We start from the raw sequence: 14,155 nt of genomic DNA, 5'->3' as shown, positions 1-14,155 counted from the left end.
TAGGAACCGAGTTGAGCCAACAACCACTTGAGTGAGCTTGGGAGATCCATGCCTGATTGATCCTTGAGATAACTGCAACGCTGGCCACCTTGATTTCAGCCTTGTGAGAGACCTGGAAGCAGAGGCACTCAGCTAAGCCACACCAGATTCCTAACCCATGGAAAACGTGTGATAATAAATGCTTGTTTTTGTAAGCCATTAAGTTTTGGAGTAACTTGTTACATAGCAATATATAACTAATATATAGCAACTCCTATTTATAATACTAAGTTCTTCCTTACTTTTCAAAACACATATCCTGATTTTTGTTTGTGTGAGGTCATCTGACCCCTTGGATGGAAGTAGAGAGCACTCTCTTAGGAGCTAAGTACTTTTTTGGATATGCAAATTCAGGGAGCAAATCATTATAATCAAGGATTGGCCTATCGCCCTTCCAAAAAGGCCAATCAAGCAGAATGTGGTGAAACTGACCGTAGGGTAGTCTTCCTAACACCAGAAACCATAGCAGCTGAAGTATCAACCCATTCACTCATCATCTCATGAACGGTAGTGGAAACAAAATCATTTTATTCTTTAAACATACAACTGTATGTTCATTAATCTTTTCAATGCAGTGTTTTTATAGGGAACTGGAAAGCACCAAGAACTGCTTCTCTCTTCTGAATCACTAGAGATGCCCTCTACAAGCACAAAATTGATACTAAGCACTTATTCTGTGAAGGAACATAATTGCTTGGCTGCTATGAGACATTTCTTTTCAGATTCTATTCATTGCTCACTCATTTCTCCAAACAATTTCCCTTTTACTCAAACTTTCCTAAACAATAGAGTATTTTATTAGATAATGTTTACTAACAAACTGAAGGCATGGGTAACTATTAAAAAAGATAATGTATTCAATTAGAACGGCTTAATTACAATGTGACTTTTCACAGAATTCTAGCTTGTAATTTAATCTGATAGCAATGTCAAGTGTTTGTTCAAAGTAAGAATTGCACATTTAGTTCTTTCCAGATTTAACCAGATGAGCGGGACAGCACAGGGCTTGGACATGGATTCGTGGTCTCTAGGCTTTCACAAATAATGCTGGTATGTTTTATGATGGGAAAATATCATATTAGAACACCCATTTAGGGGCTTCCCTGGTGGTACAGTGGTTAAGAATCCGCCTGCCAATGCAGGGGACACGGGTTCAAGCCCTGGTCTGGGAAGATCCCACATGCCGCGGAGCAACTAAGCCCATGTGCCGCAACTACTGAAGCCCGTGCACCTAGAGCCCGTGCTCTGCAACAAGAGAAGCCACCACAATGAGAAGCCCGTGCACCACAACAAAGAGTAGCCCCCACTCGCTGCAACTAGAGAAAGCCCACACGCAGCAATGAAGACCCAACGCAGCCAAAAATAAAATAAGTAAATTTATAAAAAATTTAAAAAAGGAACACCCATTTAGAACATGCATGTGTTTAGGTCTCTTAACCTAAGCTACCACCATGAAATTTTGTGTTAATGGTTCTCAAGTAGGGGAAAGAGCAGAATTTGTCATTGGAGGTCTCTTCCACATTCTCTTTTCTACTTTTTCAATATACCAATATATCTAAAGCTGAAGATACACATGAATTCTTCTCCTTGAATCTTTTTTTGAAGTCCCCTTTTTTAATGGATAGAGTGTTTTGAAGACTCACTTAACTTCTCACTCTCCCTATATCAATCCTAACTGAACCAGTGACATGATTAAATGATGGTTTTGTCCTGCTGGAAGACTGATTAGGATGCCTGCCACCATCTACAAAATTGCCATTAACCTATCTCTTGGACAAATACAAACAAATCACTAGCTTCAAATATTGGTGGCTGTTGAAACAATGTTAAGGCTGTCATTAGACCTCACCTTGGCTTATTGATAGTAATTTAAGTCAGGCCGTCCTTGACATTGTATTTTTCTTATTATGTCTCACATCATTGATAAAACATTATAGATTCTTTTCCTTGAAATCTTGTTCCCTATTCAAAGAAGGAACAGATGTTGCTTCATTCACATACACTCTGCTTAATTATCTACTACCTTTATATAGATATGTAACAACTCAGGTAAAGTGAGCTGGCAATAATCTGGAAATTTGTCAGAGAAAAATCTGAATTACATAGGTGTTTGGAACCAAACTGACTCTTCAGTTCTAAGTTATTTGTTTCCTTCAATTTAGTGCTTTAACTTTGCCTCTGGTCAGATGGTCTCAGCCCCAAACACCAGGCTTTCACCCTACTATCTGTTCTCCAAACTACCACCAGAAAGATCAGTCTAAAATACAAATATTTTCTCACTCCTCTACTTAAAATTGTTCAGTGCATCCCACTACCTTCAGGATAAGGTTGATACCCCTTAGAATGACATATAAGGCCTTTAATTACCTGGATTATCTGGATCCTACCAGCCTCTGCATCTCACTCTCTGTCCACTTACTTCACAACCTACTCTTCAGCCACGCTAAACCACTTGCAGTTCTAACTTGCAGTTACCACATTCTCTCACACCCTGTGTCTTACGCCTTTTGTTCCTTCTGCCTAGGTCAGTGTCCATCTTAACATCTTTTTTTTTTTAAATAAATTTTATTTATTTATTTATTTATTTTTGGCTGTGTTGGGTCTTTGTTGTTGCACGCGGGCGTTCTCTAGTTGCGGCGAGTGGGGGCTATTCTCCGTTGCGGTGCGCGGGCTTCTCATTGCGGTGGCTACTCTTGTTGTGGAGCACGGGCTCTAGGCACACGGGCTTCAGTAGTTGTGGCACGTGGGCTCAGTAGTTGTGGCGTGCAGGCTCAGTAGTTGTGGCACACGGGCTCAGTTGCTCCGCGGCATGTGGGATCTTCCTGGACCAGGGCACGAACCCATGTCCCCTGCATTGGCACGCCGATTCTTAACCCCTGTGCCACCAAGGAAGCCCCATCTTAACATCTTTACCTTAATCACCCAGCACTATACCTTCTTCAGATCTCAGCTCAGGTCACTTTCACCCAGAAACGCCTTCATTTTTGCTTCTGACATCAACTAAATATCTTTCCTATTTTCTTACTTAGCATTCTATTCTAACCTTGATTATCACATTTATCACACTGTATCTTTGTTGACAATTTATGTCTCTCAATCCTCAACTAATTGTGAAGTCCTGTGGACAGGTGTTGCATCCTACTTGTTTTGTCTTAACTGAAAAACTAGCATTGTGTCTGGAATGTAGTAGGCACTCAGTAAATGTTTGTTGAATTAGCTAGTATGTTTATAATGTCTCAGAAGTAGTTTTGGGAAAAGATCTTTTTTTTTTAAAGAATGCTAAGAGAAAAGAGTTACAGCAGGACAAATTACTCAGAAATTACCATTTTTTTTGGTCTTATTAAATAAAAGCATTTATAAACTTTGGGAAACATATATTCCATGAGACTCTGAAGGAATCAGTTGTCAATCAAATGCTGGAAAGGTCAGCATGATAACAAGTCTTTTGATAAGATAAAAGTCAAAGTTACCCAAACTAAAAACAAAAAATTAATGCATATCATTGAAATATGAAATAAAGAAACATCAAGCATTATATATATACATTGTAAACTAAATGTGAAAAAATAATTTCTCTTCAAGAATTCCATTTTAGGATCTTCTTCAGGCCTATTCAGTGAAATTCACCATACAATAAATTTTATATATTAGAGGGTAAAATTTCCTGAGAAACAAACAATTCAAACACTTTTCAACTTCTGGAATAAAAAGTAACCCCGGGCTTCCCTGGTGGCGCAGTGGTTGAGAATCTGCCTGCTAATGCAGGGGACACGGGTTCGAGCCCTGGTCTGGGAAGATCCCACATGCCGCGGAGCGGCTGGGCCCGTGAGCCACAATTGCTGAGCCTGCGCGTCTGGAGCCTGTGCCCCGCGACGGGAGGGGCCGCGATAGAGAAAGGCCCGCGCACCGCGATGAAGAGCGGTCCCCGCACCGCGATGAAGAGTGGCCCCCGCTTGCCGCAACTGGAGAAAGCCCTCGCACGAACCGAAGACCCAACACAGCCAAAAATAAATAATAAATAAATAAATAAATAAGAAAATCCTTAAAAAAAAAAAAAAAAAAGTAACCCCAAGTCTACAGTTTGAAACAGTAGTTATTTCAGAGATCTTCTTAGGATTAGTTTCATTTTGCCTTTCACTATTTTTTAAAATTGTCTCATATAAAGAAAACCATTACAAATACTTTTTTCCCTCTATTGTGGACTCAATGAGCTCTGCTGAAGGTAAAGTTAAAATCTGAAGGAACCAAAAATGGTGGAGACACCTAAGTACTTACACAGATAAATACTGTCTTATTTCTCTAAACTAAAAGAATTGGCCAAGTCTCCAATTATAACCCACTGAGCTCTGTGGGTACAAATCTGGGACAAGGTAAAGACCCAGATGGCATGGGTGAGGCTGAGGAAAACCCACATAATCTCATGGACCTTACATCAAGGATCACATTTGATTTGGGCTACTTCGGAGGAGATCCAGAAGCAAACATCTATTCTGCAGTGACTGTAGGATCACAAATCACTCAACCTACTCTGGAAAATAAGCAGATGCCTATAATAATCCCATGCTAATCATGGTCAATGAAAACACATTAGTCTCATACACCACTGTGTCCCCAGGATCTTGAATAATACACAGCACAGAGCAGATGCTCAGAAAATATTTGTTGAATGAATGGATTAATTATTGAATAAATGAACCAGTAATGTCATACAACTAAACCATACTGCCCAGGACAACACTTAACTATATTCTATCTGTAGCCTATGGACCTTAAATTGGTTGATTTTTTTTTTTTTTTTTTTTTTTTTGCCCAGTGTATTCATCGCCAGCATCTTTCCACTCCCACCTGCACCCCCAAGAAGAGCCAAGCTGAAACAGTCTTCCCAGTCTGGACACTAACACACAAGTAAGCATTTGTGACAGGAATCAAAGTCTGAGGGTACCCTCCTACTCCTTGAGCCACTTCCCAACTTAGCTCACAGGAAACCTCCTAAGAAGCCTTTCCTACTTCCTCCCTCCCATAGAAATGACTCCTTTCTTTGTATTCCCTCTGTACCCTGCATATGCTTAAACATTTCTAAATTATGAAATATGACATGCAGAAAAGTGTATAAGGGGCTTCCCTGGTGGCACAGTGGTTAAGAATCCGCCTGTCAATGCAGGGGACACGGGTTCAAGCCCTGGTCCAGGAAGATCCCACATGCTGCGGAGCAGCTAAGCCCGTGTGTCACAACTACTGAGCCTGCGCTGTAGAGCCTGCGAGCCACAACTACTGAGCCCACGTGCCACAACTACTGAAGCCTCCGCACCTAGAGCCCGTGCTCCGCAACAAAAGAAGCCACCGCAATGAGAAGCCCGCGCACCGCAAGGAAGAGTAGACCCAGCTCACCGCAACTAGAGAAAGCCTGCGCGCAGCAACGAAGACCCAATGCAGCCAAAAATAAATAAACTATTGCCTTTAAAAAAAAAAAGTGTATAAAATATTGTGTACAGTTTAACAAATTATAACAAACTACACAGTTTAACAAATTATAGTAGAGTGGATCCCTGTGTAACACTCATCAAGGTCAAGATAGTGAATATCACCAGCATCAGAGAATGCTGCTATCACTGGCAAAGCCCGCTGACTTTTCCCGGGAAATGAAAATAGAATCTGGGTAATTTAAAAAGTCTAACCTTTCATTTTTCTTTTCCTTTGTGCTTAGTCTTGTTTCAGTTGCTCATAGGGGGCCGTGTGCAGAGACCTGGCACCCAGCACTTCAGACCACAGTTCTAGTGTACAAACAGCTGCGCCGACACCTCGGCTCCGAGGGACACAGGTCAGAAGCTCCACTAACGACACAGCAAGTCAAGATGGCGGCCGCAGGCCGTGCGCAGTCTCTGCGCTCGGCACCGTGATCTGAAGCCGCAAGCAGCCGGCTGGGCCAGTCCCGCGAGAAATCCGCCCCCCCCCCCCCCCCCCCCGCCCCCGAGAGAGCTCCGCCCCCAAGAGAACTCCACCCCCTCCCCGCCGAGGAAAACCCTGTAATGCAGCCCCACCTCCTGCCTGCCAGGGAGAGCCGGTACTCTACAGGGTGATCTCGCCCCTCTCCATTCTTTCATCAAAGAATAAAACTTTCTTTTGCTTGGTCTCATTCTATTGGCTCAGATGACACTGGGAGGAAGGATCCTTGCTGGGGACCAAATCAGGAGGGTAAGTAACTTCCCCACCATGTTCCTCGTTCATCTCAAACTCTTGCCTCCCCTGGGGTAACCACTCTCCTGACTATTAGGATAATGTGTCCCTGCTTTGTTTCATCGTTTTGCCACAGAAGCAGGAACCCCTAATCAGTGTGGGTTACTTGTATCTGTTTTTGTCTTGTTTCTTTTGTTGATGTTATGTTGCACACAGCTGTAGTTTTAAAATTTTCACTACTGAATGTTATTCCATTCCATGAATAAACCGTTTGTCTATTCATTTTACTGTAGATGGATGTTCGGCAGGATCCCATTTGAGGCTATTGTACGCAACATTGCACATTCCTGTCAAGTGTACGGTAGTGCACATAAGTATGCATTTCAATAATAGAACGTATCTCTGAGAGAGGAATTTCTGGATATGCACAACTGCACATTACTGGATAGTGCCAAAGCATTTTCCAAAATGACTGGATCAGTGTTTACTGCCACCAGTTTTTGAAAGTTCTTATTGCTCCAGGTTCTTGCCTTGGTATTGTCCTACTTTTAAATTTTCTCCAATCTAGTGGGTAAGCAATGGTTTCTCATTGAGGTTTTGATGTGCTTTTTCTGATTCCCAATGAGGTTGAAGGCCATTTTAAATGTACATTGGTCATTTAGATTTCCTCATTGGTGAAGTCTCTTGTCCATTTTTCTATTGAATTGGCAGCGTTGCTTTTGGTTTTTTTTTTAAATCATTTGTAACAATTCTCTATGTATTCTGAATATTTTGGTTAAAATTGTTGGAAATATGTTCTCCCACCCTATGGTTGCTTTTTACTATCTTAATAGTGTATGCCAATGAATGGAACTTAATTTTAATGAAATCAACTTTATTGATCTTCTCCTTTTAGTTAGTGCCTTTTGCATCATTTTTTAAAAATTTATTTATTTTATTTATTTATTTTTGGCTGCATTGAGTCTTCGTTGCTGCACGCGGGCTTTCTCTAGTTGCAGCAAGCGAGGGCTACTCTTGGTTGTGGTGCTCAGGCTTCTCACTGCGGTGGCTTCTCTTGTTGCGGAGCTCAGGCTCTAGGCATGCGGGCTTCAGTAGTTGTGGTTCGCGGGCTCTAGAGCACAGGCTCAGTAATTGTGGCACACAGGCTTAGTTGCTCTGTGGCATGTGGGATCTTCCCAGACCAGGGCTCAAACCTGTGTCCCCTGCATTGGCAGGCAGATTCGTAACCACTGCACCACCAGGGAAGCCCTGCGTCATGTTTAAGAAATCATTTCCATGCTCCCTTTGGCAGCACATATACTAAAATTGGAATGACACAGAGAAGATTAGCATGGCCCCTACACAAGGATGACACGCAAATTCATGAAGCATTCCATATTTTTCCCATGCACATATGGTCACCTAATCTATGACAAAGGAGGCGAGAACATACAATGAAGAAAAGACAGTCTCTTCAATAAGTGGTGCTGGGAAAACTGGACAGCTGCATGTAAAAGAATGAAATTAGAACACTCCCCAATACCATACACAGAAATAAATTCAAAATGGATTAAAGACCTGAGTGTAAGTCCAGACACTGCAAAATTCTTAGAGGAAAACATAGGCAGAACACTCTGACATAAATCGCAACAGGATCTTTTTTGACCCACTTCCTAGAGTAATGAAAATAAAAACAAAAATTAACAAATGGGACCTAATGAAACTTAAAAGCTTTTGCACAGCAAAGGAAACCATAAATGAGATGAAAAGACAACCCTCAGAATGGGAGAAAATATTTGCAAATGAAGAAACTGACAAAGGATTAATCTCCAAAATATATAAACAGCTCATGCAGCTCAATATCAAAAACACAAACAACCCAATCAAAAAATGGGCAAAAGACCTAAATAGACATTTCTCCAAAGAAGATATACAGATGGCCAATAAACACATGAAAAAAATGCTTAACATCACTAATTATTAGAGAAATGCAAATCAAAACTACAATGAGGTATCACTTTACACTGGTCAGAATGGCCATCGTAAAAAATCTACAAACAATAAATGCTGGAGAAGGTGTGGAGAAAAGGGAACCCTCTTGCACTGTTGGTGGGAATGTAAATTGATACAGCCACTATGGAGAACAGTTTGGAGATTCCTAAAAAAACTAAAAATAGAACAACCATATGACCCAGCAATCCCACTACTGGGCATATACCCGGAGAAAACCATAATTCAAAAAGACACATGCACCCCAATGTTCATTGCAGCACTATTTACAATAGCCAGGACATGGAAATAACCTAAATGTCCATCAGCAGAGGAATGGATAAAGAAGATGTGGTACATATATACAATGGAGTATTACTCAGCCATAAAAAGGAATGAAATTGGGTCATTTGTAGAGATGTGGATGGGCCTAGAGACTGTCATACAGAGTGAAGTAAGTCAGAAAGAGAAAAACATATATCATATATTAATGCATATATGCAGAATCTAGAAAAATGGTATAGATGATCTTATTTGCAAAGCAGATATAGAGACACAGACGTAGAGAACAAATGTATGGACACCAAGGGAGGAAGGGGGGATGGGATGAATTGGGAGACTGGGATTGATGTATATACACTATTGATACTATATATAAGATAGATAACTAATGAGAACCTACTGTATAGCTCAGGGAACTCTACTCAATGCTCTGTGGTGACCTAAATGGGAAGGAAGTACAAAAAAGAGGGGATACATGTATACATATAGCTGATTCACTTTGCTGTACAGTAGAAACTCACACAACATTGTAAAGCAACTATACTCCAATGAAAATTAATTTAAAAAAAAGAAATCATTTCCTACCCAAGGTCATGAAGATATTCTTTTTCTTATCCAGTACAAGTTTGATTTTTTTTTTGATATGTAAGTCTGTAACCCACCTCGAATTGATTTTTGTGTTAGGTGTGACAGGACATCCAGTTTTTTTTTCTACAATAAGTGTTGTCCAATAGTCCCAGCACCATTTCTTGAAAATACTAGCCTTTCGCCTACTGCTCTGCAGGTTACTTTGCCATATATATCTGGTTCCATTCCTAGACACTCTATTCTCTTCATTCCCCTGTCTGTTTGTCCTTGTGCTAATACCACAGGGTATAAATTAATGTAGACTTATATTAACTTGGCTATTCTTTAATCTTTGTAGTTCCATATAAATTTTAGAATCAACTTTTCACATTCCACACACACACACACAAACCCTACTGCAATTTTTATTGGATTTGAATTAAATCCATAAATAAGTTTAGGGAAAAGACATTTTGGCAAATTTGAATCTTCTAGTCTATAACCAATATCTATTTCTCTACGTCAGTCTTTTTAGTTTGTTTTAATAAAGTTTTATAGTTTTCTCTGTAAATTTATTTCTAGATGTTTGATATTTTAATCCTAAGTGTCTTAAGCCTTTTCTCTTTTTCCAAGTCTTTCTCATACACAACAGAACTAACATTTTCCTTTCAAGGAAAGCATGCAGAAGCTTACTGATAAAACAATTGCACTCAAACAGGAATGCTGTTGCCCTTGACAACAATCTGGTCCACCAGCTAATTAGGCCATACCCTATACTGATGATATGCATGAAGCCACAGGCATCCAATCAGCAGAGTCAGTGGAAAATGGGAAATTATAGGCTAGGTCTACAAGAAGTATTCCTGGAAAATAGATGATGAGGAATCCTGCTGCGTAGCATAAGAAGAGTAGTCTGAACACACTTGCTACAGTGGTTGTTGTCTTTATTTCAATGTAAATTATAAATGTATGGCTGTTTGTTTTATTATTTTCATCATTTTTCAATTTACAATAAACCCTGTTAGCAGTAATGAGTTCAAAAGAATGGAACAGTGTGTTTAATGAAAAAAGTAAGTGCTACATCTTTATCTCTGAGAAAGTTAATGATGACCATGTAACTTGCAAAACTTGTCAACATTTACCAACCACTATGAAGGTCGTAGTGATATCACTGAACACATACAAAGACACAAATCTGCTAAAGGATTCTCAGCTTCTGCAAAAATAACTAAATAGACTGAGTGGGAAAATAAGGATTCAACATGTGCTGCTGAAGAAAGTGCATTTACACAAGACTGTGAAGCTTATTTTTCCAACTAGAGCCAATGCCTGTTCTTCTAAATGAATTTCACTCCTTTTGATTGCAGGCTTCAAGGAGGGGAGCAATGGCTTTGAAGGAGCCGGCTCCATTAGTAGCACCAGGACTTTGCACACTGTTAGATGATGCCAACTTTACAGTGCTATTTCCAGATACTTTAAAGATTAAGAGACATACAGAGATTTTCAGGTGTGTATATGTACATGTATTAGTAAACTTGGCCTATTTCATACATATATTTGCATATGTTGCACTCTGATATGTCTAAGTGTGGATTTCTTTTTATTTGTCATCCTTAGGATATTTGAATCTGTGTATCTTATAAGTTACAGAAAATTCTCAGTCATTGTCTTCAGATATTCCATCTGTCACATTCTCTCTCTTTCCTCTCCTTCTTGGACTCCAATTATGGCAGCCCTTCTCACTGTATCCTCTATTTCTGTTACCCTTCCTTCAATATTTTCTATAAATTAGCTTCTCTCTACTTAATTGTGATTAATTTCTTCCATCATGTCATCCAGTTCACCAATTTTCTTATCAGTTTTGTCTAATCTGCTATTAAACTCATTCATTGCACTCTGTTTCAATTGTTGAAGTTAGTTCTAAAATATATAGTTTAATGTGCTGTGTCATTCTTCATAATTTTCAGTTACCTGCCACGGTTTTATATTTGATGTTTATCTTCTCAGAACCATAGTAAACATAGTTTCATAGTTTTTGTCTGATAATTCCAGTATCTACAGTCTTTATGGATCTCCTTCTATTAACTGCAGTTTCTCACCTAGAGGAGTCTTGTCCTTTGGATCTAGATGTTCTTATTGTATGTTAAATATGTTATTTGAAAATTATTAGTAGTATCAAGTTATTATCTTCCAAACAGGATTTTATAATCCTTTTGCTAAGCACCTGGGGAAACTAGCAATACAAGATAATTTTAATCCAAGTTCAGAGCTTGAGATTTTACACACACACAGGCATATTATTCAGCTATGAAAAGGCAGGAAATCTTTCCATTTGCATCAACATGGGTGAAACTGGAGGACATAATGCTAAGTGAAATAAGCCAGACACATAAAGAAGATATTGTATGATCTTAATTATATGTGGAGTCTTTAAAAAAAAGAGTTGAATTCATTGAAACAGAGACTAGAACATAAGTTACCAGGGCTGGGCCAAGTGGGGAGGATGGGAGGGGAAATAAGGGGGGTATTGGTCAAGGGTACAAAGTTGTTGGCCGTTATGTAGTATGAACAAGTCTAAAGAATAATATACAGCATGATGACCAGAGTTAATAATACTGTATTGAATATTGAAAATATGATAAGAGAGTAGATTTCAGGTGTTCTCATCACACACACACAAATAACTGTGAGGAGACAGCATGCTGATTAGCTTAACTATAATAATCATTTTACTATACCCATATATATGTATCAAATCATGATATTGTATACCTTAAATATACACAATTTTTGTTTAAAACTATATTTTAAAATGATTACATCCCAAGAGTCTGGATAGAGTGTTGGATCCTTCTCAGGAGACCCATCAGCAGTGCTCTGTGTGTCTCTTCTGATTTATCTCCTCTCACTCATCATCACACAGAATCTTTATCTATCTGGATATTAGAAAAAGTGCCTCTGACCCACAACATATTCTTCCAAATCTATCACTTAGGCCATAAATTCTGCCCACTGATCTCAGGACTAAGGCCTCTGATGCTCAAATTCCAGATTCTTACAACTCATAAGCCAAGAACTTCACTCTTGTTGCAGAGCCATGCTCTAAAAACCTTCCCTGGAGCTAATGAGAAGAGATAGGAAGACATACATGTCAAAGCAGTTAATCCATTTATTGGAATATATTAAGCTTGTAGTTATCAGACTGTGTTCAACAGAACCCTAAGACATAATAATGATTTGAAAAACATGATTTTTAAATTGCCACATTATTTGCTAATATAAACAGTGTATGTAATTTATCAATAGAAACAAACTACACTGAAGTCTGCTTTTGTGTTGTTAGGACGAACAGTCTCTAGCCATTGAGCCACTGAAACCTCAAGAAGCAAACTGTGAGAGCCCTGCCAAGTCCTCCCAGAATCTCCAGAGCTGGTTAGAGATAGAGCTTTTCCCTGGGGAGCCATTCAGTTGAGAGCATGGAGAGGGTCACGGAAAGGGCACAGGAAGGGACACAGAACTGTACTCGTTGTGAGAAAGCAAAAAAGTTCCACAATTTCTCAGACTTTGTTTCTTACACGTTAACAAAAAAAAAGGGAATAGAGGGACTTCCCTGGTGGTTGTCCAGTGGTTCAGACTCAGCACTTCCACTGCAGGGGGCGAGGGTTCAATCCCTAGTCAGAGAACTAAGATCCTACGTGCCACAAACCGTGGCCAAAAAAAGGGGGAGGGGATAGAAATCCCTGTTTCTCAGAGTTATTTGAGAATCAATGACCTAATATGTGCAGTAGAACATAGCACAGCACTGGACACAAAGTACTTAATGAGTGTCAGTCACCTGTCCTTGTCTTTCTTCTAACAAGTCTCCAGACCTCTTAGAAAGAAGTTTTCCAGCTCGTACTGAATCACAGCTTCCACAGAAGCTACTCTATCTATGTCCATATATGCAGGGCCATGAAAAAGGTAATTTTTGTGCTTATGTTTGATGCCCTTAAGCACATCTTTTTCCAAACAGCTTCTCCTCATCTACCCATGCCTGCTAATCTAGGAGTACTTTACAGGGTTCAGAGTGCTCTGACCCTAAAACCTACTTTTGCTTCTGATAGTCCATAACAGGACGGAAAGGCTGGCAGCATAATGGAGACTCTAGAACAAGACTTAAAATGCTGCAGTTATCCGTCAGTCACACGACACAGCGTGTCATGCATAAGAAACAGCTGATTTATTAGCCTGCTGGAGCAGGCTGTGAATATGAAATGATAGGGTGCAGCCACAGACCAGTTGCAGGAAAATGTGCAGTTGTGGGCCAACTCATGGGTGCCGTTGACAATAATGCCAGAGATTAATTCTGACCAACACATATTTATTTATCAGGAAAACTCTGAGAGATGACAAAGCACGGGAGCCAGCCAGCCCCACAGGGAAGACAACCAGTGTCCAGACTGAACTCTTTTGTCAGTTGGTAACAAATCTACTTTCTTCCGCGTGGTGATGCTACTAAATAAGTAACATGAATAAAAATAAACGATTGGAAGCCTATTTCTCACATTACATTAGCGAGGATATTTGAGGATTTGTTTCATGGCTTTAATTCAGGCATATTTCCCCCCTCATCTTTTTCTTTTTTTTTTTTTTTTATAAATGTATTTATTTATTTTTGGCTGTGTTGGGTCTTCGTTTCTGCGCGAGGGCTTTCTCTAGTTGCGGCGAGCGGGGGCCACTCTTCATCGCGGTGCGTGGGCCTCTCACTGTCGCGGCCTCTCTTGTTGCGGAGCACAGGCTCCAGACGCGCAGGCTCAGTAGTTGTGGCGCATGGGCCTAGTTGCTCTGCGGCATGTGGGATCTTCCCAGACCAGGGCTCGAACCCGTGTCCCCTGCACTGGCAGGCAGATTCTCAACCACTGCGCCACCAGGGAAGCCCCTCATCTTTTTCTGAAACAGATAAATTTCTGTTGTGACATTACCTATCTTAGGAATATTTGTTTACGGCATGTGGAGAGTGAGAATTGGTTAGCCAGCAAACCAAAAAGGGCAGATGATGTAAACCTCGTAGGGCAGAAGTAAATGTGGCTGAGAGCTAAAAAGTTCAAAACTCCTCACCTTCTGAGCACCAATGCATTTCCTGAAA

General features: G+C 40.1%; 1 non-coding gene across 1 annotated transcript; it reads left to right on the top strand.

Annotated features, from left to right (window-relative positions):
- The first annotated feature begins 7,488 nt into the window (after positions 1–7,488).
- Positions 7,489–7,595, top strand: LOC114236229 (U6 spliceosomal RNA). The gene has a single exon (XR_003622218.1). It is a non-coding gene; the product is annotated as a U6 spliceosomal RNA (small nuclear RNA).
- The last annotated feature ends 6,560 nt before the right edge of the window (positions 7,596–14,155 follow it).

This window comes from Balaenoptera acutorostrata, chromosome 1 (genome assembly GCF_949987535.1).
Source record: "Balaenoptera acutorostrata chromosome 1, mBalAcu1.1, whole genome shotgun sequence".
Lineage (NCBI taxonomy): Eukaryota > Metazoa > Chordata > Mammalia > Artiodactyla > Balaenopteridae > Balaenoptera > Balaenoptera acutorostrata.
This window is presented reverse-complemented; position numbering and strand designations above follow the sequence as displayed.